At 36.7% G+C, this 25,203-nt stretch overlaps 1 protein-coding gene and 1 pseudogene across 9 annotated transcripts in view; both read right to left on the minus strand.

The window, feature by feature from the left end:
• ZZZ3 (zinc finger ZZ-type containing 3) overlaps positions 1-25,203 on the minus strand; it is an 87,549-nt gene that overhangs the window by 62,163 nt on the left and 183 nt on the right. For 3 of the 8 annotated variants that reach the window (XM_081143608.1, XM_081143611.1, XM_081143604.1), the window contains exon 1: positions 24,557-24,647. The exons of 4 other annotated variants lie outside the window; for them this stretch is intronic. The gene's annotated coding sequence lies outside the window, so the exon portion shown is untranslated. Of the gene's footprint in view, positions 1-24,556; positions 24,648-25,203 lie in introns of those variants that run through there. One more of the 8 variants, XM_081143605.1, reaches the window with a different exon arrangement.
• LOC308560946 (large ribosomal subunit protein eL21 pseudogene) lies at positions 4,542-25,153 on the minus strand (annotated as a pseudogene). Its single transcript has 3 exons — positions 24,864-25,153; positions 24,594-24,757; positions 4,542-5,098 (listed from the first exon to the last, which is right to left on the minus strand). The product of its transcript is annotated as a large ribosomal subunit protein eL21 pseudogene (transcript).

Genomic DNA, 25,203 nt, shown 5'->3' on the forward strand with positions numbered 1-25,203 from the left:
TTTCATTTAGTTCCTCTTCTAGAAGATTTCTTCTGTTCTTTCCTTTGTGACATGTTTCTTTGTCTCCATATTTTGGCTGCTTCCAGGTGTTTGTTTCTATGTATTAGGTAGAGCTGCTATGTCTCCTGGAATTGGTGGCTCAGCCTCCCCAGTCACCTGAGCTGGGCCTTCTAGGTGCTCCCCTGTGTGGGCTGTGTGCACTGTCCTGTTGTAGTTGAGTCTTGGTTGCTGTTGCCGTCACTGGGAGGAATTGCCCCCCAGACCAATCAGCTGTGAGGACCAGCTGCAACTACAGCCAAAGAGCTGCTCTGCTGGAGACACCCCTATGGAGCAGGATTTACTTCAGTGGAGTTTTGGTGTTCACCAAGTGAGCCCCTTGTGTGTGTCACTCGTGGATGTGGTAGTGTTGTAATCCAGCATGGTCGAATCTGACCACCAGGTACACTGTCTCTGGGGCCTCCCTGGAGGTGCAAAGTCAGCCTGTGCCAGTGCCTTGCCCAGGGCCACCCAGCATGAGCTACACAGCAAACCACAGTTGGCTGCTACTTGTGCTGGGCTTGAAGGTGTCCAGGAGAAGCCAAGCTATGAACCAATGCAGGCTGCCACTAGTGCCAGGCCTGGGCCACTTATCAATCTGTATGGGGCACGCTGCTGCTTGTTTGAGAGATTTTAGGATAGTACTAAGCATGAGGCTCAAAAGGCCACTTGCACAGTAAAGCCACTGGAAATGGCTTGGATGAGCTTGCAAGTAGGGAGGGGAGGGGCCTCCAGGAATCACCAGGGTGGGGCCAAAGGTGTGAGTCAGGTACTGGCGATTCAAATATGGCACGTGCCTGCAGGCTCTGTGGGGGAGGACTTGCCTAAGGAGCAATGGCCTCTGCCAGCTCTTCTGCCTGGGAGAAAGCTGCCACTCTACCTCTTGTCCAGATTTCAGGCAGGTTAGTTTCTCCTCAAGTGTCCCAGGTTCCTTTCCAGCTGCTGCCCAGCACTGGGCTCAGAGGGAGCACGTCTGAGTGAGTCCGTGTGCGGGCCCTTTAAGAGGAAAGCCTGGGGCTCCCGCAGCTTCCCTGTCCCTCAGCAACAGTCCCCGCTGGTTTTCACAGCCTGAGTTGTGGGGATGTCTCTTCCTGGCCCTGGAACCCTGGGCTGGGGGGCCTGATGTGCGGCTGGGACCCCTCACTCCTCCGGGAAACCTCCCCCGCAGAGATGTCCCTCCAGGGTTTAAACTGTGGAACCAGCTGTGGGCCCACGCCCGCGTCTCTGCCCCTCCTACCGGTCTCAGTGCTTCTTCAGTTCCTTGGTTGTAGGGCTTCTGTTCAGCCAGATTTCAGGAGGCTCTGAGTGATGGTGGGTCTTTATTTTAGTTGTAATTTTGATGTGGTGTGGGAGGCGGCGGGTGCACCTGTTGTCATCAAGGGTTGTTTTATTATATCTCAATCTTTTATATTACATCTCAATTTTAAAAGGTAAGAGAATATAAATTGCTTTGTGTCAATAAATCAAATAACTTAAATGAATAAAATGAATATTCCTTGAAAGATTACTAACTACCAAAGCTCACCCAAGGAGAAATGGATACACAAAATATCTCTAAAGAAATTAAAATTATAGTTAAAAACTTACTAACAAATAAAACTCCAGATCCAGGGGGCTTCACCGGTGAATTCTGATTACACTAAGTATTATACATTTAAGGAAGAAATACCAATCTACTAAATCTCTTCCAGAATAGTGAAGAATACTTCTCAACTCGTTCTGAGGCAAGCATTACTCTGATACCAATACCAGACAGAGACATTACAAGAAAACAAAACAAACCCATATTCTTTATGAACATAGGTACAAGATTCTAAACAAATCTATTACAACAATATGTAAATGGATAACATATCATGATCAAATAATGTTTATCCCCAAAATATAAAACTGCTTTACATGTACACATGGTTGGTTCAATGCAATTCAACCTATATTAACAGACTAAAAAACAAAACCTTAAGATCCTCTATACAAATGTAGAAAAGGCACTTGATGGCAATCCACATCCCCTTTAGTGACGAAAAGGAGATCAGTGGTTGCCAGGGTTTGGGGAAAAAGGGAGCAATGGTAAGAAGAGATTACAAAAAGGCATGAAGAAACTTTCAGGAGTGATGAGTATGTTCATTATTTTGATAGTAGTGATGGTTGCACGGTGTATACCTATATGAAAACATCAAATTATATACTTTAAATCATTGTGCAGTGAATCATTCAGCAATAATATTCCAAAATAAACCCAAATACAAAACACCCTTCCAGTGATACAGGTTAAACTAAGCTTCTTAATGGGGATGTACACCTTTTATCTGGTCATTCCATCTCTATCCAATTCTACTCTATATTCTCCTCAGCAGCCAACCTGATCTAAACGGCAATCTCCTATCACAAGGGTTTTCAACCATGGCTAAGTATCACCTATGACTTTAAAAAAAGAAAAAAAAAGAAAGCAGGAGTTTCTGATTCAATAGGTCTGGAATTCAGTCCATCTATAATTTCTTTTGGTAACCTTTTTACATTTTTAAATACTATTTTTAACTTTCTATTATATATACAGAAAAGTTCAAACTACTAGTGTACAGATCGATGAATTATCACAAAGTAGAGGTATATATTTTTTTATGAGTTCTAAGAATGATTCTGATAAACAGCCAAGAATGAAAACTATTACCTCTGCCTCGTGCATCTATTCCTTCCTTCCTTTGCTCAGCTAACATTTATATTGCCCTTCAAATCACAGATCAGATGCAACTACCTCCTCCAAGAAACTATGTGTTCTCAGGGAACTCTGTACATAGATCTTATCATACTACTGAGCACATGTGGTGTTTTTCAAACTTTTTTTAAGGAAAGAACTCTTAAATTATATGCTGGAGAAACAGAAGAAAGTAAAGCTACCTAGTTAGTTAAAGGCAAAGGTACAGTGACTACACAACAATAAGTTGGCCCACTGACCCTCCAACTAGCACCCAGCAGTTTGAAAATGACTGTTTCCCATACTCATCTATTGGTTCACTTGTCTGTTTCATTCACCAAAACTATTTTATAGCAAGATCTCTTTTTTTAAATTAATTTCAGTGAGAGAGAGGGGTCGGGGAGGAAAGAAAGAAACACTGATTTGTCGTTTCACTTATTTATGCATTCACTGGTTGCTTCCTGTTTGTGTCCTGACTGGGGACCAAACCTGCACTAAACTACCCAGCCAGGGCAGCAAGGCCTCTCTTATTCATTTCCCTGGTACCTAGAAAACATTCAGTAAACATTATTATTGGGACATTATTCAGATTTACAGTAAATATGGAGGATAAATCAGTAAGGGAAAAAAGGTTTGAGAAAAGAACAACAGGATCTATGGAGGCACTGAAACAGAAAAAGACTTGGCATATCAGAAGAAACTGAATGAAGTCAATGAGGCTGGACCCTAGTAGGCAAGGGAGAAAACATCATGAAATAAGCCTGAAAGCAGACAGCTGCCAGGCTATGAAGGGCTTTGTAAATTATAGCAGGAATTTGATCTTTGTTTTGTTTTTATTTGCTTTTTAAATTTAAACTTAATTTGGATTGTTTATTAAAGAATTTTAAAGAGAGGAATGACACAATCTGATATACATTTTTTGTTTCAATATAACTTTATTAACTATTATATCAAAAGTCACATTTACAGGATCCAAATGACTATCTTAGAAAATTCTAAAGAGTATGTAATTAGATTTTAACAGCAAAACAAAACATTCTCATTAAGCACAGGCCTTAAAAATGATATATATTTTTAAAAGATCATTCTGGGTACTGTGTAAAATGTGAACTCAAGAGTATAATGGGAAGAAAACAAGAGTACAATAATAAATATGATCAAAGGGAATACAAGAATAAATAAAAGTTGAAGCAAAAAAGTGACAACATCCAATATTGTCACTCGTTTTCAGTCATTCAACAAATATTAACTGGGACCAACTGTGGTCCTGGCACTGAGAATGTAAAGAAAAGTTCCTGCTTCTACAGAGCTTATATTTTGAGTAAATAATTCAACAGATGAAGTGCTACAAAAAATAAAGCAGGATAAGATAATGAAAAATGATGGCATGGTCAGCAAGAAAGTCTCTAATGACCTTATGTAGGGCCTGGTAAGCCACAGTAAGGACTTTGGATTTTTCTGAGATGAAAGCCATTGGCAAATTCTGATCAAGGTAGTAACATGATCTAACATTTATTTAAAAGGATCATCCATCCAGACAGCTATGTACAGTACAGACTGTAGATAGCAAGAGTAGAAACATGGAGGGTGGTTTCAGAGGCTGTTATTGCTATAAGAGAAATAATAGTGCAGTATCAGTGGAAGTGGTAAGAAATTATCTACTCCAACACAGAAATTGAAGGCAGGCCCAACAGAATTCGCTAATACGCTGTATGTGGGGCTTTAAGAGAAAAATAAATAAGATCAAAATTTTTCTTTTTTTAGGACACACAGTGTTCTTTATTTTGCAGGGGGGAAGGGATAGCACACTTCTACCCAATTAAGAGAAACATTTTCATCAGTACAGAGTTTTTTTGTGGTTTTTCTTTTTTAATACTTATCATGCCATGAATTCATAGGGAATGGGTTCCAGCAGCTCAGGCTCCTTTCCATTGGTTCTCACAAAGTGTGCTTCCCTGGGTGGAGCAGGCTGATGCTTCAGTTGAACCCAGGTACCTTTCTCTTTGGCTTCCTTCTTTTTCTGATCATTTTCCTTCACATGTTTCAGGAAGCTATCTCGGCTCTTAGAGTGCTTAATATGCTCAATACATACATTAATTCTCTTGGCAAGAATCTTGCTCTTAACTTGTTTGTTCACAACAATGCCCACTGCATGCTGGGTGACACTGTAGACTCTTCCAGTTCTGCCATGGTAACATTTGTGGGGCATTCCTTTTTGAACAGTGCCCATTCCCTTGATGTCTACAATATCGCCTTTCTTATAGATGCGCATGTATGTGGCCAAAGGAACAACTCCATGTTTTCTAAAAGGTCTAGAGAACATATAGCGGGTGCCTCTCCTCTTTCCCTTTGTGTTGGTCACTTTGGCTAATTACTGGCAGATGGCGGTTCCTGCAGAAAGGAAGGTTCAAAATTTCTTAAACTACTCTCCCCTTTGCTCACGAAGTACTCCTCAGGGTTGCCATAGTCCCTATTCTGTTACTGCCTCCTTTTATCCTTGCACAATGACTTCAAATGCTGAGCGCTCCTAAATCTACGTCAGCTTCTACATTTCCCCTCAGAGCTTCAGTTCCATAGATCCAACTGCCTGCTGGATGCTACAAAAACCTCATATTCTACTTGTTCAAAACTGAATACACCCTCTTCTCTTCAGCCCCAATACCAAAACCTGGTTCCTCCATCTGAATTACTTATCTAAATAAATAACACTATAAAATACCCTATTGTTCAAAACCCTAAGAATAAACTTTTAAATTTTCTTTTCCGTGATCATCCAAATCACCCACCCATACACATGCCAAATCATTCATATTTTTTTTGGTACATAATGTGCACTTTAATAATGTCACAGCACAAGGGTGAGGAACATCATTTAACTTGCTTTCTCTGACTTAGGTTACATAGGTGAGTAGTATATAAACGAATGCCCAAATATCAGTTCAAAGAAAAATCTAAGAGAATAAAACCTTTAGCAAAAGATTGTATTGGCCCCATTTCAGGCTAATTCTCAAAACATGAATGGTCCACAGATGCCTAATATATGAATCACAGCTTCAGTTGTGAAAGCAAATTAATTCAACCAACGCAAGAGTGAATAGAAGATATTTTTGGACAGAAACTCTGACGAAGCCAATATCCATGTCCCAGGGTAAGAAAAAAGACAAAATTCAAGAAACTGACAAAAACCATCAGAGAGATGGGACAAAAACCTTAAAAGAATAACATAATCAAACTCTGTGTTTAGCCTATTGGGTCCCAAAAATCAGTGAGGTGAGTAAAATACAAAAAATATACTTCATTTTCCGTAAAGGTAGATTTACTAAATTTAAAGAATTCCTTTATTCTGAATTTATGTCACTCCTCTCTTTAATGTGAAATGAAGTTTCTGTAAATTTTCTACTCATTTTTTAACAAAATTAAAAGTTGCCAACCCCACACTAATCACAAATTTTTTTTTGAAAATTATACTGAACTGGTGTATAAATTTTTTTTAATTTTTAATTAAATACAATAACTTGGAACCACTGAGGTTGCAGTAATACTGATATTATGATATATACAAGACTAAATATTAAAAAGACAAAGACCTATCAGGCTGTCATTTCTAAATATTATTTAACAATTCCATTTCACATTAGTGGATGAAAGGAGTACTGAATAAAGTAAAAACATAAAAGAAGTGAATCTAAGGAGATGAGGCCTACCCTGTCTACCTTTTGAGATTACTATGAAGGTATGATAAAGTTCTTTGTTGCTGTAAAGCACATAATATCAGAAGAGTGGTTAAGACTCTTTATTCTGCCACTTATTTTGCTGTGTATTGGATAAAGTAATTTTTAAGCCTCAGTTTTCTCCTTTGTAAAATGGAAATAATACCCACCTCTATAGTTTTTCTGAGAGTTTTAAATGAGATGACATGCATAAAGTATAGTGCCCTGCGTGTTGGACATATTCAGTAAATGTTAACAATCAATATTATATACATCTATTGATTATACATTATGTATTGGGGGTACTTAAATTCTTTCATTTAATTCACAGGAAAATTCTATGTGGTACGAAGGCTTTTTCCCCATTTCACAGATGAGGAATTAGCGTCAGAAGTCAATTGATCGAAGTCACATAACTAGTAAGTGGTTTAGTTTGGGTTGGAACTTAAAACTTTTTTCCCTATTATACTCAGATGCCTTTCAAATTTATGCTGTGGCAGTGTTTATACCATATAGACAAATCACCTTTGATTGCTATGTTTACAGAATTTTTCAAAGACTGAACTTTATGTATTTCCATGGTTTTCAAATATCGTCTATCCCTACATTCCTAGGTTTCTTTCATTTTTTTCAATAGGCCAGAGCTTCTACTACAGAAATAAACACACTTTTTTAATATACAGTTAAGAACAGTTAACTGTTTGTTTACAAACCACTGGACTCCTTGAGTCTGGCTGAGTCAGCTACATTACAGAGCACCTTTAGCTTTCACCTCTGGAAAGGGAAAAATACTCTGATTTTACCCTCTCTTTGTAAGGAGCCTACTTGCAGTTAAAATACAGAACTGTAATGACTTCATAGTTAGGGGAAAGGTCAAAAGACCCAAAAGGGAACAAGTATCTTGCAAATTTCTAGGTCAAGTTTTTTTACTGCCAAGTTTGAGGAAACAGAAACAGCCATTGTATTAAAAGAAAATTTGGAGAATTATACTGAGGCTTTCCCCCCTCTTCTAATGCAGTATAGTTTTTGAACTTGGAAAGCTAATGGATACCTTTAAAGTATTCTTAGTCAAAGTACCTCCTACACGACAGCTTTTGACATTTCACTCCATTGCTGTAAAATGAACAGTGTTCAAACAAACACGCATATGTTGCAAGTAGCACCAATCGTAGTACCTCCGTGAGATTTGTTATATGGCTAATGAAGCAGCCTAACAGACAATTAGAATTCTCTCTAGTGTAGCAAAAAATAAGGCTGAAACTCTCAGTGGCCAAGTAACAGAAGGAAACAGCCCTAAAAGAACATCATTTAAACACTCTGAGTTAGTTTTATCTGAAGTCAGATAAACAACCTGAACTTTTCAATTTCATAAGACAAAAAAATTCCCCTAGTTGACTGATGACTTACAGGAAATGAGATGAGAAAGCATCTATACATCATTCATAAGTCCAAACTAGCTTGGTTATTCCTCACTAGCTCAAAAATAATTCCTGGACTAGCAAGGCTGATTCATTTCAAGATATATTAATTAAGCACGTTTTGTACTATGCACTTACTATCCTTAAGACATGATCTCAGCTCTGCACAACCATTTATCTTTATGGACATTTGCAACTTAAATATTTATAATTCAGCAAGGCCTATGTGAAATGTCTGATGTAAAGATCCCTCTATTATCTTCAATATTTATAAATGTTTTCCTTTGATCAATGTGCAGTTTTCCTCACTAAAGCTATTTTTCATAGCTGCCGAACTGCATATAGCATTTTTTAAATGCTTACAAATAATTACGATTCTTACAATTATAATTTTAAATTCAAATTCCACAATGCTGTATTTAGAATAGTTATGAATTTGTCAATTAGTAAAATTTAGAGAAAAGGCTAAATTTCCATCAATTTTGTTCAGTGATTTTTATCTTTAAGGGTGTTGTTTAATGTCAGTTTCGTTAAAAGCCAGTCACAGGTTATAAAGGATTATTCCACACTTTCTAAAAGCCATGTTCCATATGTCCTAAAAATTCTCAATGGTTTTGGTCAACACAACAATCAAGAATGACAATTAAGACTAGGAAAAAAGTCTCAAGAACAAATAATATAATCAAGAGGGGGCAAACCAAGGTAAAGATTCATCATGAGTTAGGACATTTTAGCATTCCTCTCTCAGGACAGAGTCCTCCCATTAGAAATACTTTTTTACATCAGTGTCAAGGGCTGAATATCAAAATGCAAAGACCTTGAATCTTATCAAATCTATAGCAATCCCTTTAAGTTCTTGTATTTTTACTTTCATTTCCTCTAGGAGGACAAAAAACTTTCACTAGCACACTAATAATCCACCTCTAAGTGGATGTTCCACCACCTCTAAGAATCGATAGTGAAGGTTAAGGAGTTCCCAAGGTAGTTTCAGTATTTCAAAAACTTGTAACTACCATAAAAACCTCATATAGTTGAATCTTGTTATTTGCAGTACTTATGTTCTATTAAGTTGCCACAAACTCTGAATTAGCCCATACAGAACCATTTCTCCTAAGGGAAATGCAGGGTTAAGTTCCTGCAAGCCTCTAGTCACTTTCATCAGCCAATCAATACATAATTTTGTTTTATGTGTTTCTGTTTAAAGACACCTTTGTTAATATATATTGATTTATTAACACTGAACTCATTGCCAACAGGACTATGACTCATACTTGAATAAAACTTACCTAATACACATGTTCTCCATAAGATACATCACAACCTTATTGCACTTAGAAACACTACACAGCACTGGAGCACTACACTTTAGGGTCATTTTAAACAGCAAAACCTCACCCCCCAAAAAACACAAAATGCCAAAGTGGCACTAAATAGACCACGAAAAGAACACTGTTGACCACATGATTGCTGAAAGAAGGCAGGGCGTAGCCTTATTCAAGCTCAGTTGTGAACATGTGCCTTGTGCTAACCTACTTACTGCATTTAGTTTTTTTCTAATAAACCTAGTCAACTTTTTAAATGAAAAAGTTTAATCTAATATTTTGATTAAAAAAAACTTCCTTTCGAAGAAAGTATGACTAGAGGTATGTGGATGGGGAGGGTCTCATATTTTTTATTAATTCCTGCACATTAAAAAAAAATCAAACCTGAAGATGGTATAAATACAGGGTGAGGCAAAAGTAGGTTTACAATTGTGAGTACACAAAATACAGTTTATTCTTGTATTATTTATTATTGTATTATTTTCCATAAGAACAACTATAAACCTACTTTTGCCCCACCCTATATAACAGAAATCAATAAAGGGTTAAGAGACACTTGCTAGAAACTCTAATAAGGCATTTTGAGATTCTGCTCAAGGTTGCAAAATGGTTAAAAATACTGATTCTGACTAAGGTACTTTAATTTACCTAAGGAAATTTTTATTTGAAAAACCAGAGTAATGTGACATTGAGGTAGCAACATCTATCAGAAAAACACACAGGTGCCAAATGCCAAATACTTGATTATAAGAACTTCAGACTAAACATATCCCTCAGGAATTATTGCCAAAAGCCTCTTCATTCCATTGTTTTAAGGGTGTGGCACAATTTCTCACAGTATAAAAAAATTATTTACTGAGGAACACAGGACTTCAGGAAAAAAACAATGTGTCATCAAGCTTCCCTACTAAAAGAAAGTTTTAAGCTGACAGCCTTATCAAAGTCTAACTTCTGGTTTTAATTTCAAACACTTATCAGTCAAGTCCTTTATCTTTTTGTATCTCTTTCCAAGATACCCCTCCGATAGCACCATCAAAATCTTATAAGCCCAGGTCAGTGTTGGCCAGTGCTGCTCAGTCAGCCTGCACACTGAAGGGGCTCAGGTTTGATTCTGGTCAGTCAAGAGCACGTACCTGGGTTGCAGGTTCAATTCTCTCCTGGTCCCAGTGTGGGAGGTAACCAACTGATGTGTCTCTCTCACATTGATGTTTCTCTCTGTTTCTCTCTCTCTTCCTCCCCTTCTTCCCTCCCTTCCACACTCTCTGAAAGTCAATGGAAAAAATATCCTTGGGTGAGGATTAAAAAAAAACTTACTGAAATTAAGTATATCAAGTCCATGATATTAATATTTCTATGTTAAGTTTAAAACTATACATATTTTTTTGAAGTTCTTGTAATATTTAAGAGAATTTTAACATTACAGAATCTGACAGCCTCATGATTCTAAATTTAAGATAGTAACTGAGCCCAGGTGGTGGCTCAGTTCATCCATGCACCAGGAGGTCGAAGGTTCAATTCCCGGTCAGGGCACATGCCCAGGTTGCAGGCTCAATATCCAGTGCAGGAGGCAGCCGATCAATGTTTCTCTCATTGATGTTTCTCTTTCTCTCTCCCCCTTACTCTCTCTGAAATCAATAAAAATATTTTTAAAATATAAGATAGTAACTGACTTTTAGATTTGTGACTTTAAGTGCAAAGCTATGAGAGTATTTGGATTGGTTAATAAGCAAAATTTGGAATGTTTAAAGAGAAATTGTGACTCACTATATTTACGAGTTTCATTTATTAGCTTTAAAGGAGTTTTAAGTATTTAGGAAAGTCCTGCTTGCTAAAATTCCACATTTACTCTATAAGGCATATGAAGTGCTAAACAATAAAATAAGGTCTGGTATATTGAATGTATAAATATAAGGGTTGCAATTAAGTTAAGCAGCAGTAATAGTAGATATACTAATAGCTAACATTCAAAGTGCATTGTCCTACTGCCCAACCTTGTTTCAAGTACTTGACAGTGTAAACTCATTCACTGAACAAATAATGAGAGATCCAGCATGAACAAGGCATCATTCCAAGCTCTGAGAACCAAATCAATTAACAAAACAGACTTTCAACTTTAATATTTGAATAAGAGACAAAAAATAAGTATCAGGTATGATAATTACTATAAAGAAAAATACACTGGGGAGAGTGAAAGGAGGAGGTACTATTTTAGATGGCATAATGCGGGTCACACAAGTGAGCACATTCACACACAAGTCTATGTAAATGATGCCCCTTGAAAACACCTTCACTAGGGAAAACCTCTTTAGAACAGGTAACAACTGAACCTGAAAATTGAGAGAGCAAGCCATTCAAGTATATCAGAAGATTATTACAGAAAAAGAAAATAAGTACAGAAGCATTTTACCTGGGAAGGGTAGTTTAAGGAAGATTTAATCTGTTCAACTAGAATTAACTAAAATATATCAAAGTGTCACCTCCCACCCCTAACCAGGAAAATAAAATTCTTAGTTTATATTAAACTTGCTAGATTATTAAAAGAATGAAATGTGTAAGTTTAACTTAAAGACAAGTTTTTTACTTTAATTACTCAATATTATTTTGCCAAAAATTATAAATGGTCTCCACTATACCCAAAACAATGAAGGGTCATTGCTCTAAGTAACTCATAAGAACTACAGATCTAAATTTATTTCATGAAACTAGACATTCTTTATCACGTTAACTTATCATGGAAGAAAATCTCCTCTTTAAACAGGGTTGTCCTCCATCCACTATGAAAATCATAGAGAAGTAAAATAGGATGTGAGCAGTCCTATTTTAATATTACCTTCCCAATGAATGGGTCTCTTTCTTTCTTACTGATCTTGATTTGAATTTGGCTAAAACTAGACCTTTCTGCTGTCCTTAAGCATTTTTTGCAAACTCGAACTCATTCAGAGTTCTAGCCTCCCCCCATTCTTACTGACACATGACTTTTTGTATTAACTAATCCACTAATTAAAACCAAAATGGTATCACATTATGCCAAACATATTCTTAAGATATTATTTTGTGCCCGGGCAGGTGTGGCTCAGCAGTTGAGCACTGACCTAGGATCCAGGAGATCATGGTTCCATTCCAGGTCAGGGCACATGCCCAGGCTGGATCCCCACTCGGGGGTGTGCTGGAGGCAGTCGATCAACAACTCTCTCATCATCGATGTTTCTCTCTCTCTCTTTCCCTCTTCCTTCCTCTCTCTGAAATCTATAAAGATTTTTTTTTTTTTAAAAAAGGTATTATTTTGTTAAAAGAGTCTTATATACAATAAAAACCCATGGTTAGAGAAACATAAAGTCAGGAAGCCCCACTTTCTAATTCAGCATAACCGTGCTATTCATCCTCAAAATTCTTAAAACACACCATGTGAAGAAAAGGCTTTTTAAAAAAAGTCATTCGGGCTGGGTGGAGAGGGGCAACGTGGGGGGGGGGTGAGGGACATCTGTAATACTGTCAACAATTTTTTTTTAAAAAAGTCATTCTGAGTTATTCAGATCAAGACAACAGAAATACTTACAGTAGTTTTCCAGAAACCAAGCAACCACCAAACAGACAAGAACTCTACAGTGGTCAGTATCACAAGGAACTATAATTAGCAAGTTTCTCTCAATTATTTTCTCATTTTCTCTTCATACATTAGATTGTGAGTAGCCAATTAAGTGAATGAAAGAATGTCTCCTAGGCCTAAACACCACCATTCGTATCACTTTAAAGCCTACAAATCAGGTAAGTTGATCTAAATGGACAGAAATAAAGAGCTAGAACAATATACATTTTCAGTTTCTTATAGGTAAAATAAAAAAGGTTTATGAATTAGATTTATAAATAGGTTTCTACTACTAAGCTATAGCATGGTAGTATACTGAAGAACTTCTAAATGCACCGGCTGATTTTTTTTAAAACCTACAATAGGCTGAAGTGAGAATAGCTTAAAATAGGCAAAAGAAATCTTTTTGGAATGATGAAAATGTTCTAAAACTGGACTGTGGGGACAGTTACACAACACTGTAAATTTACTAAAAATCACTGAATTATACACTCAAAAAGAATATGGCTCAGAAATCCACCCTCAAAATTCTGTAATTAATACGGTGACAAGAATGCTCCTCCCTTACACTACTACCTTGAAATTAACACCAGCATTTAGATCTATTGTTCTGCAAATCTGCACATCTTACTTGAACTGAACTCCAATTCAAGTAATTTTAGCATTTTGGGGCATCCAGGTACTGAATTATATTATAGTCCTCTTTAATAAACAAATGCAGTTTGTTTATTTGATACCACTGTGCAAAACCTTATCTAACACACTATAAGAAATGTCTTGCCCTGGCCAGTGTAGTTCAGTTGGCTGGAGGTCATCCCACACTCCAAAAGGTGTAGGGTTAGATTTTAGTCAGGGCACACACCCAGGTTTCAGGTTCAATCCCGCCCAGGCACGTGAGGAAAGCAACCGATCAATGTGTCTCTCTGTCTCCCTTCCTCTCTCTAAAATCAATAAATAAAAAACAACAAATGTCTTACTAAAATTACACGCAAAAAAACAAACAAAAAACAAACGATGTATGGGGGGGGTCAATGGAGAAAAAAAGGAGACATCTGCAATACTTTCAACAATAAAGATAAATTTAAAAATAAAGTAAAATAAAATAAAAACAAGATATATAAGGGGAACATAAGGGTTTGGATAAATAGCACGATGAATAAATCTAAAAGACTTCTGTTTTTAAAGCTCAAAGTATTCAAATCATAGCTACTTCCAGTTCTGTTTTTATGTCTAAAACAGTCCTTGAATATAGGATCTGGAAGAAAATTGTAAAATGTGATACAAAAAATTTTTTAAAGCCCTAGCTGGTTTGGCTCGGTGGTTAGAACGTCAGCCCGAGGGCTGAAGGGTCGTGGGTTTGACTCTGGTCAAGGGCAAGTACCTCGGTTGCAGGCTTGATCCCCAGCCAGGTCGGGGCTTATCAGGAGACAACCAATCGATGTGTCTCTCACATTGATGTTTGTTTCTCTTTCTCCCCTCTCCCTCCCCTTTCTCTGAAAAACAATCGAAAAAATATCCTGGGGTGAGGCTTAAAAAAATTTTTTTTTCATTAAAATTGAATATTTAACATGGTGCTGAGCAAGACAAGACACAAATAATATACAAAAATGGCCATGATAACACCTCAAACTCCAAAAACAGTCCGAATGCTTAGGTTCATATCCCAAACCCAGAATTTAGCACCTGTATAACACTGAGCAAGATACTTAACCTCTCTGCTTCAACTTGCTCATTTGCCAAATGAGGGTAACAATAACCATCTTTACAAGGTTGTTGTGAAAACTAAATGATAATGAATACAGTATTTCTATGTATGTCTCACACAGAAAATTTTCAGTAAATTTTGATTTATTAGTATTACTTTTCTAGTAATTTTAAAAATTATCTAGAGCAGTCCTTCACAATCTTCAATATACAAACTGCCTGGGAAACTAGTTAAAATAAGATTCTGTTATTTGGGAAGATCTGGATGGGGCCTTAAATTTGCATTTCTATAAGTGCCCACAGAGGTACCAAGGAAGGGCACTTTTAAGGTACAAGGACGGTTCTCAGACTTCGGCACACATCCGAATTACTTGGAGGGCTAGTTTATTTTATTTTTTTATCCTCACCCGAGGATATTTTTTCCACTGCTTTTCAGAGGGGGGTAGAAATATCGATGTGAGGAAGACACATGGATTGGTTGCCTCCCGCACTCGTGATGTAGGAACGAGCCTGGAACCAAGGTACGCGCCCTTGACCAAAATAGAACCCAGGACCCTTCAACCGGCAGGCCAACGTTCTAACCACTGAGCAAAACCGGCTAGGGCTGGAGGGCTAGTATAAAACATAGATCTCTGGGTTCCATCCCAGAGTTGGAGAGAATTTGTATTTGTAACAAGTTCCCAAGTAATGTTATGCCACTATTCCCAGCACACACACCCTTTTTTTAAGATTTTAAAAAGTGATTTTGAGAGAGGAAGAGGGAGAGAGTGAAACATTGATGTGAGCTCGAGACATCCATTGGCTGCCTCCTGCACACCTCCTACTGGGAATCAAGTCCACAACCTCAGGACCCACCTCGACCAGGAATCCAACCAGCAACCTTTTGGTTCATGGGACAATGCCCAACCAACCAAGCAACACAGGCCATGGCCCATATTTTGAGTACTGCTCAAAGGTTCTCAGCTAGGATGTATATCAAAACCACTTGTGAAGTGTTTATGTTTCTTTAAGTGTAGGAGCCCTGACTATACCCTAGTATTGGTTCTCAAAGTATGGTCTCATAACTACAGTATCTGAAACTCTAGGGGTGGGGCCCAGCCATCCATTATTTTTAAAAAAACAACAAACCTTCCAAGTGATTATGATGCATGCTAAAGTTTGAGAACCACTGCCTTATAGTTATAAATGAATCAGAATTTCCATGGTGAAATTTTCAAAAAAAAGTACCTACCTATATATGTGGCTCAGATCCAACTGGAAAATGTCCTGACTCATTAGCCAAGTAAGAACAGCATTTGTTCAAATTTAGTGGTAACTCTATAACCGTTACCTAAGCCAATTACTCTGTACTTCATTCTTCATGAGATAATGTTCTCCTATAACACGATGTTCCCCCAAAGTCAGACATTTAAAATCTCCAGGCAAGCCCAGCAGGCAAGGCTCAGCGGTTGAGCATGGACCATTATTCCCCATTCCGGCACATAGGGGGTGTGCAGGAGGCAGAAGTCAATGACTCTCATCTTGATGTTTCTGTCTCTCTCTCCCCCTTCCTCTCTCTGAAATTAGTAGAAGAAAAAAAGAAAAAAGATATATTTTAAGTAAATAAATAATCTCTAGGCCCCAAAATAAATCTCTTTAAAGAAATAAGTAAAAAACTTTGCCTAACATTTAATTTCCACAAAAGCTCAGAAAATACAAGATCACTAGTCTGAAATGTAGGTATGTGTTAATCTTAAATTATTAACAAAATAGCTAATTTCAACAGCTACAGGACATTTATAATATTCTGGCCCTAAATTAACAACTGAGAGTAACTAAAATTTATTTATAAAGAAAATTAAGTTATCCTCCAGGCTAACCATGGGATTATCTGAAAGAAAAATTACATGCATGAACATAGTAATAAATCTTCCACTGTGCCCTTCTTTAAAATTAAGAAGGTAAAATGGGAGGCATAGAAAAGAAAATACAAAAGGAGGATTTCTGATAAGAAAGTTGCACTTACAACTTGAAGCCAGCCAGAAAGGAAATACTAAGTAAGGCTCTTAGCTGATTCTCAACTTTTTAGTAGTCTACAATTTGATTTTATAATCTGCATACCACAATTCTGTACTGCTCATAAATATAAAATAAATGGCTTAAGCTTAAACTGGGATTTTTTTTCTTAGGGAATGGGGCACTCACAACACTCTAAGAAACAATACAGGATACCAAAGGGTGTCTGTCATAAAAATTAGAATGGGAATGAATCACTGCTTGAAAGGAATTCAAAGAATGAAAAGAAAGCTGCCAAGTCATAGGATAAAAGTCCAAAAAGCCATTAGCTGGTCAGGAATGCTGTACTAAAGTATTCAAAACAAAAAATTTAAGTGGAAAAATAAAATAAACGCTGAGGTGCTGTTGTAGACCGGCCATCAATGACAGCAAATAAAAGTACACAGTTTGCCCAAATAACATTAAAACACAAACAGGTCTACCACACAATCTGAAAGCAAAGGCTTTTCTTTGATGACCAACCCCTTCTGGGGGTACTTAAAAACTGAATGCCATGACAAAAAGTGCTAAAATCAAAGTGCTAAAATCTCCAGGTATAAATTAGATTGTGTTCTAGGATTTCTCAGGTTACTCATATCAAAACAGGATAAAGGTGCAATAAAGTTTACAAAGGAAATTAAAGTTCAAAAGCACACAAAATTATCCTATGGTACCAGACATCAATATAGTGGTTTCCCATGGGGGAAAGGAAAGTTTTAATCACCAGAATAGGGCACAAGACAGTTTCTGGGGTTTGTATAATGTTCTGTTCTTACAAGTGTGTTCACATTGTGAAAATTTCACTGAACTGTACACTTATGGGAACTTTCTGTGTGTATTATACTTTAATCATATTTACATTTTTTAAAAAGTAGGGTTAGGGGAAAAAGGAAATTTCTCCCTCAGGAAATAAAAGATATTACCGCGAAAACATTAAAAAATTATATTCACTGGAGACAGTTTAAGATTAAGAATTACAGGTTTGGATGGGAAGTAGAGTGTTAATGTAGAGAAGTACTACAGAGTTCCTCAAAAGCTATCCGTAGATAAATCTCACAGACACACCTTTTTCAGGAGGAAAAAATCTTGGTATCTCCCTCTATAATACAGTCAAGCCAAATAAAGCACTATTTCACTTTATTTCTGAAGCACATTAATCTATGTTCTAACGAAAAGTGCACACAAACTGCAAATCTGTTTCCGTAAACTTCTAACCAATTAAAACAAAAAATAAAAAACTAGTAAAGAGGGTAAAATTAGTGCCAGAATACAATTAGCAACTGCTATTTCCTGGACCATTTCAGTGCCATTTCACAAATTCACTCATCCCTTTATGGGGTATCTGAATTCCAGTAGAAATAAAAGGTATAAATTATGTTCCAATCCCTTTAAATCTCATCCCAAGCCAAGGTAGACGGAAATTTCGCCACATCAAGTTCTTCATCTGCAATTCTCTTTATGCGATCCCCTAGCACAAGACACACATCTTTTCAAATATTTACTATGGTTTCACACTCCAAGTTAATCTGGTTTTTCTTCCTAGCATTAATGCAATCACACTAATCTATAAACAGCAGAAAATGTTAAAATAACTTTGGAGCCACCACAGTTTTAAAATGTAAATAAATACAAATATGTCACTTTTCAGAATGATTAAGATCTTAAATAATTATTTCATAAAGAAAAAACACACCATACCTTCATAAACAATAAGAACTTTCAATATTAAAAATGCCCTTCTTGGCATGGATGCCCTGGAATTCTTATTCATTATTAAATTTCAGTAAATGCACCACATTCCCATGTTGTTCTTAACAGCTGAAGAAAGATATTGTCACTGCATAACTTGAGTCCTAGAGCTACCAATTACCACTTTGTATTAAATATATTAGATGTCTACTTGTATATTACTGTATTTAATACAGGAAACACACATCCTAAATTGCTGATCTTAGAAGTTTATTTCTCTAATTCTACGAAGTCTTCCAAAGTAGTTTTTCCCTTTATAGCCTCTAGAACTGCACTCATAAGTAACTTCACAGCGTTTTGCCTGTTCAAGGAGAACCTGCTTCACCGAACCCTACTAAATTCTGGGGCATGGGGAAGAATATTTCAAATTGTGGCTGACAAGAAAAGAAATTCTAAAGCATTGTTTTGTACAGAATGAGCTTTATTATCCTCAATTTATAAAGTGCTCTTAAAAATCAATCAGAAAGCAAACAATAAAAAGAGATCAGGGCAAGTTATATTAAACATGTCAAAGAATCATCTAAAAAACAGTATTAATATTTTTTAAAGTTTAAGATAAAAATAAACAGTATCAAATATAAACATTTAAAATGTAAAAATGAAACATAAAGCAGTAAGAACATAAAGGATTATTTAATAGAGTTAAGACAATTACCAATTTGGAGGAAAACATTTACATTCTCACTTCACACCAATACCAGATGAAGTTAAAAACTTAAATTTATTTAAATCTAATTTAGAAAAACTAAAGAAACAATATTAAATCAGTATTGTTTATTTATTACATTTCTGGAGGAGGAGGAATTTCATAAGATTAGTAGTACAAAATTAGGTCAAAAGACTTGTTTACATTAATTTTAAAATTGTTTATCTTAAAAATTCACAAAATAAATACATCTATTAAGCATAAAGTAATGTTTCACCTTAGTAGTAATCTCAGAAAAAGAGTGGTATGAGTTACACCCTACTAAGTTCTTATAAAAAAAAATATTCAATGTTGAGGTATAGAGCAACAGCCACTTCAATATAAACATAAATGGATACTTTTTATAAATATTACCACAATCCGTTGTAAGAGCCTTTAAAATGCACCTAAAAATCATTTCTGGCAACATGCTAGACAGTAATACAATATATAGGAAACATGCATGTTATTGCAAAAAGTTAGGGGAAATGATACATCTACATATGGAACATCATACAGCCCTTCATATGATAATTATGAAGACTCAAAGGGAAAATGTTTCCTAACATTAGGTTAAAAAGCTGGACATGAAATTAAATATGTTTGATCTATAAGTATGTAAAACATATATATTTAAAATAATGGAAGAAACCTATCAAAATGTTAATATAGTTATATTAATTCCCAAGATTTAAAATTCTCAAATCACCCATTAAAATCATTAAAACACACACACCCCTTATACCTAAATCAAATACTCTCTACCATCATTCTACTACTGAAGGAATTATAAGGTCTAAATTAACACATATTAAGAGACTAAAAAGGCAAGCAAAAAAAACAAAGAAAATCCACTACAATATGAAACATTTCTCATCTCAGGACACTCAGTGTGCTGAGGATACAGACTCAATATCAGGGTTCAAAACTATATAACTGAATAATGCAGACAGGACAGTTACTAATTCTAATTATCTGCTTTGAAAATTCCTTCATCAACAAATGTCCTATAGTATTTAGACAACTGATTACTACTTATATCCAATATTAAATGTAATAGACCCTTATTTGGAAAGTAATCCTTTGAAATATTAAATAAGGAAATAAATAAGTAGCTAAAGGCAATAAAATTAAACAAAGGAAATTCCATACACAATAGCACCATTTTTATTTGGTATCATCAGATGAGTTCTGTAAGTGAATTTTCTAGAAAACTGAAACACATTAACAAAGCTTTGAAAATGTTTACTCTTATAACAATCTTTTTAAAAGACACCAATTTCTTATTTCCTTAAACACAGTACATGGAATAAAAGTTTATGATTGAGGTCAGCACTGTGACACACCACATACTATACACATCTCTACAATATAGGAATCCATTCAGAAGTTAATGATTATAAGACTGTATGTCTCCAGGTAATGGCCTTACAACACTATTAACTTCTACAGTTCCATCTTCTTTTTAATAGCTCTTCTTCCTTCTCCCTTGAAATAAGATGACAGACATTTCATCTTGTCAGTGTGCCTAACTCCAATGGCCAATTCTGTGGATAATCTGTGAGCTAAAAAAATCAGATAACCAACCCTGTTAGGGCTGCAAAATTTAATTACTTACTATAATTAGTAGTTTCTGAATAAAGACCATAGGATTATTATACTTGGTTACAGTTATTTTGAAGTCTCAAGATCCCTGATGTTTCAATTAGCTGGCATCACTAGCTCCAAAAATGTCCTTGAATTACTAACTAACCAGTATACTGGAATTCCAAAAAATGATTAAGATAATAAAGTAACTGAATACATAGTTTAAGTCTCCTCAGGGAAAGTTACTCAACTCACTTGTCTCTGACCAGACAAAAATTACCTACATAAATGAGAAAGAACAGCTAAAAGAAAAAAAACCCAGAAAGGTGAGGACAAGTTCAAATAAAATAGCAAAGTCCATATTCCATGGTTTTAGAAGTCAAGGCTTAAGACTTTGGGACATATTTACTAATACTGTTTTTTAAAGTATAATTACAGTGTTTATCAGAGTATACAGAAATTTACACCAGTGTGTACCACATCTATATTAAATACTACTATAAAAATCAACAAATATTGTTTGCAGTTAAATCCAGACTAAATTTTCATATGAAATCAGAGATTTTTTTAAAAGCACCTGCAACGTCTTTTTAAAATAAAAATTTGTTGATTGATTGTAGAGAGAGAAAGGGATAAAGAGAGAGAAAGATAAAGAGAGAGAAAGATCAACCCGTTGCCTCCATAAACACCCCAACTGGGACCAAACCTACAACCTGGGCATGTGCCCTGACAGAGAATCAAACCAGCAATCTTTTGGTGCAAAGGATGATGCTCATCCAACTGAGCCACACTGGACAGGGCTGCAAGGTACTTTTATTGAAGTTTCTGGTCAAGTAATTTACTATAATCTCTCTTGGACACTAATTCAAGCAGAGGTAAGAAATACAATTTATATTCTTAATATAATAGGTAACATATTTACAAAGTTAAAGGTCTGTGGAAATTAGCATTGTGTCAGATCTTACAAAAACCCAAGTGAGGACAAATCAGTATTACATTGAGTTATTAATTTTCTGATAACTGAAGTTCATTAGCTGTCAAAGATCACTTCTATGACAGTAATAACAAAAAGGAAAATAAAATTTCTTCGTTAAGTTTTACTCAAGCACACTCAAATCATGTAAGACACATTTCTTCCTTGGATTTTCTCAGTATATTTCTTCCCAATACCTTAATTTAGTTTGTACCAGTCTGTAAAAGACTGGCAATTCCCTTGCCCGACCGGGCGTGGCTCAGAGGTTGAGCATCAATCTAGCATCCAGGAGATCATGGTTCAACTCCCGGTCGGGGAATATGCCCAGGTTTCAGGCTGGATCCCCAGTTGAGGGCCTGCAGGAGGCAGCCAATCAATGACTCCCTGGTCATTGATGTTTCTATCTCTCTCCCCCTCTCCCTTCCTCTCTCTGAAACCGATATATTTTTTAAAAAAAAAGACTGGCAATTCCCAAGATCCACTACCAAAAGCAGTTAATAAAACAAAGTTGTTAGCATAAGGAACATATGTTATTGTGATGATCAGATGCACAGAACTACCAAAGGCCCAATTACCAAGCAAAACTTTGTAGATACCTTTGCAAAGGTCATTATATTTGTGACCTTTGAATCCATTGTAATTTTCACAATTTCCTAGTTTTATTTTTTATTCATTGATTAATTTTTAGAGAAAGAGGAAGGGGGAGAGGGAAAGAAACATCGATTTGTTGTTCCACTTATTTATGCATTCACTGGTTGATTCTTGTATGTGCCCTGACTGATGGAACCAGAACCAGAAATATTGGCATACTGGGAAGACATTGTAATCAACTGAGCTACTGGGCCAGGGCAACAATTTTCTACTTTAAAAAATAATAAAATGTGTTCAATAAATGTTATTTAATAAGAGGGCTATACCTAAATATAATTTCAATTAAATTATCAATCTCAGTTGCTGACTTTTTATGACAGGTGATAGGTATTAAGGAATTTTCAGGGAGGACTGGAAATTGTCTTAAAAAATTATTTAAGAGGAAAAAATTACCTCAAATACTGATTCCAAATTCTGGTCAACCCAACCTACCCTGCAACAACCATGGTGAGCCTGCCTATTCTTGGACCATGGCTCTGTCAACCTACCATTCTCTCTTTGCTCTGCAACTTCTCCAATTCCATTTCAGTATCAACCTATATACTTTCATGTCGCCTTTTCCTTTTGCCTCAAATCACACCTCTCAAATATAACTTTTATTACTGATAACCAATATTCCTACCTGAATTACTACAATAGAAAAACCACACTGCCCAAAAAGAGCAGCCTTTTTTTTTTATGTGACAGGCCTAATAAATAATATTGCTGGTAAGTTTGAGAGGAAAAATACAAAAACCAACAATTGCAAAATGCTGCTTAGCAACTTTTGAGAATACATGTATTTATATTAACTACTGGTATATCAACCACACTCCTGTTAAGCTCACTACATTTCATGGTCAGAACTATTACTTTAATTGAGCTAATAATATTTAAAACTTCTGGAAAACTCCTACACACATCCTTGGGTTATAGTTTAGAATACATAAGCATTATAAAATATAAACATATGAATATAAGGGTAAATGTTTAAGACAAATATTAAATGTAAGTATATAAACCCCAAGTCATAAAATATTTATTTCTTTAAATCCTATTTTATGTGAACTTTATTTTTACAAAGCTCCCCGCATACTAAATCTCTAGCACAAAAATAATGCTTTCCAGGTATTTTCACAAAACTACACCACCCAAAAATCTGTACAAACAAAAAAATTTACTTTTTTTTAAAGCAAGAATGCATGAGTCAAGGCAACAGGCATATATCACTAAATAAAAAATTTAACTGAGTCGGAAAAATTGTACTGATTGCTAATGTTTTGATGGTGTATCTTAAAACACCCCTCCACTTCCGTCTCTTCTCTAAGAAAGCAAATTAATACATGAAAAATATCTGAAATAATACACAGCTACCGCTAAGAGTGGTTAGAGATTTAAGACTGGGGAAGGCAACAGGGAGTTGTGCAACTGGGAGCCTTTACTCTCTACACTTCTCTGTATTAAGTGTAGAGGCAAATAACACATTTGTAATTTAAAAAAACATATGAACAGATTACCTAGTTATCTGATTAGTTTTGTAATTAACTCCCCACTAAAAATACTAAATAAATCCAAAGGATGCTTAAGAATATGAAAAAAAGTCTACCGTAATTCATCTTTGATGAGACATTAGAGGAGAAAAATTAATTTGATGTCTAACTCATTTAAGAAAAACTGAACTCAAACTCTGATACCAAGTTTATGAAGAGAAGTTTGCTTTCAATTAAAATTTTGACTTAAAACATCCCACTATTACTTTAAATATGTAACCTAAAACAGCCATCCCTGAATATCAAAGATGGCAACCTCGTAACAGTAATCAAAAGCTTATCAGTAATTATGAGTAAAAAGGTACGTACGTACAAAGAAGATTAAAAGAACAATTTTACTCTGACATCGAGCACTGTCAGAGACATAAAGGTTCCCTCCAAATACTGCCAAAAGTTATTGTAAATACAAAGTAAGATAAAGTGATGAAGAGTAAACGATGCCCAGAGAGAAGAAATGAAAGGCGCTCTGTTTTTAGCGTCTGAGAATGGCCAGTGGAGAAAGGTACCGCAGCAGAAACAAGCGACAGAATGATTAACAGGTCTGGAATTCTTCAGAAAATGGCAACAAGGAGAAAAACTAACAAGAACCTTTGAAAGTAAGAGTAACAGTATCCAATGGAATCGTAACGTCCGCGCGAGCACGGCTCCAGACTTGCAGTGAGTTGGGACGGGGGTGGGACTAGCACTGCGCGGGGCAGAGGGTGCCCCGGCTGAGGGATGCACACTGCAGGTGGCGGAGCGCCCGCAGGGGGGTGGGGAGGAAGACCGTCTCGCCTCAATGGGGTCAATGTATTCCCTTCAAGACTAGAGGAAGCTGACACAGCACGTCTCCCAGAACTAAGAGGCACTCGCTCCCGGCCCCTCCCTAACAACTTGCCTTGTAGAAAGAGTTGCGGGTCCCAGGCCCCCGGAACCCAAGGCTCCGCCATCCAGGACAACTGCTCTGCCAACAAGGTCCCGCGAGAATCGAGAGATCTCGCGATACAAACCCACTCGCATCTCGCGAGTTTCCCCTAGAACAACATGGCGGTACAGGAAAATCAGTAGTTCGGCAGTTAAAAAGTGCTTCATTAACGGCCTGAAGAACGTGTAAAACAAAAAAAAGAGCAGAAAGTCTTATCCGGGTTACATTTCCCATCCTATTTCCCTTAGTATAAAGCAAAAGTGGCAAACAACCCTAAAACCTCTGATGACCAATTCTACAGACACAGCATCCCTCCACTTCGGCCACCCTGTCACGTGCAAGCAGATTCTCGGCGTGCCCGTCACGCGGGCCGCGAGCGAGCGAGCGCGCGTCCGTCGCCCTCCCCGCCCCCCTTTCGTCCGCGCACACGTGCGCGCGCACCCCGGCCCCACGTGGGGGCTTCGCCGCCGTCGCCGCCGCCTCCACCTCCAGCCCACCCCCTCCCAGCACGCTACTCCAAATCCGGGTCCCGGAGCCGAACGTATCCCGGGTTCCCTCCTCCTCTCCCATTCTCCCTCCCCCGCGCCTGGCCCTCGCCACGTGCCCTGAGCGCCTGCTCA

Source organism: Miniopterus schreibersii (genome assembly GCF_964146895.1).
Source record: "Miniopterus schreibersii genome assembly, chromosome: 8".
NCBI lineage: Eukaryota > Metazoa > Chordata > Mammalia > Chiroptera > Miniopteridae > Miniopterus > Miniopterus schreibersii.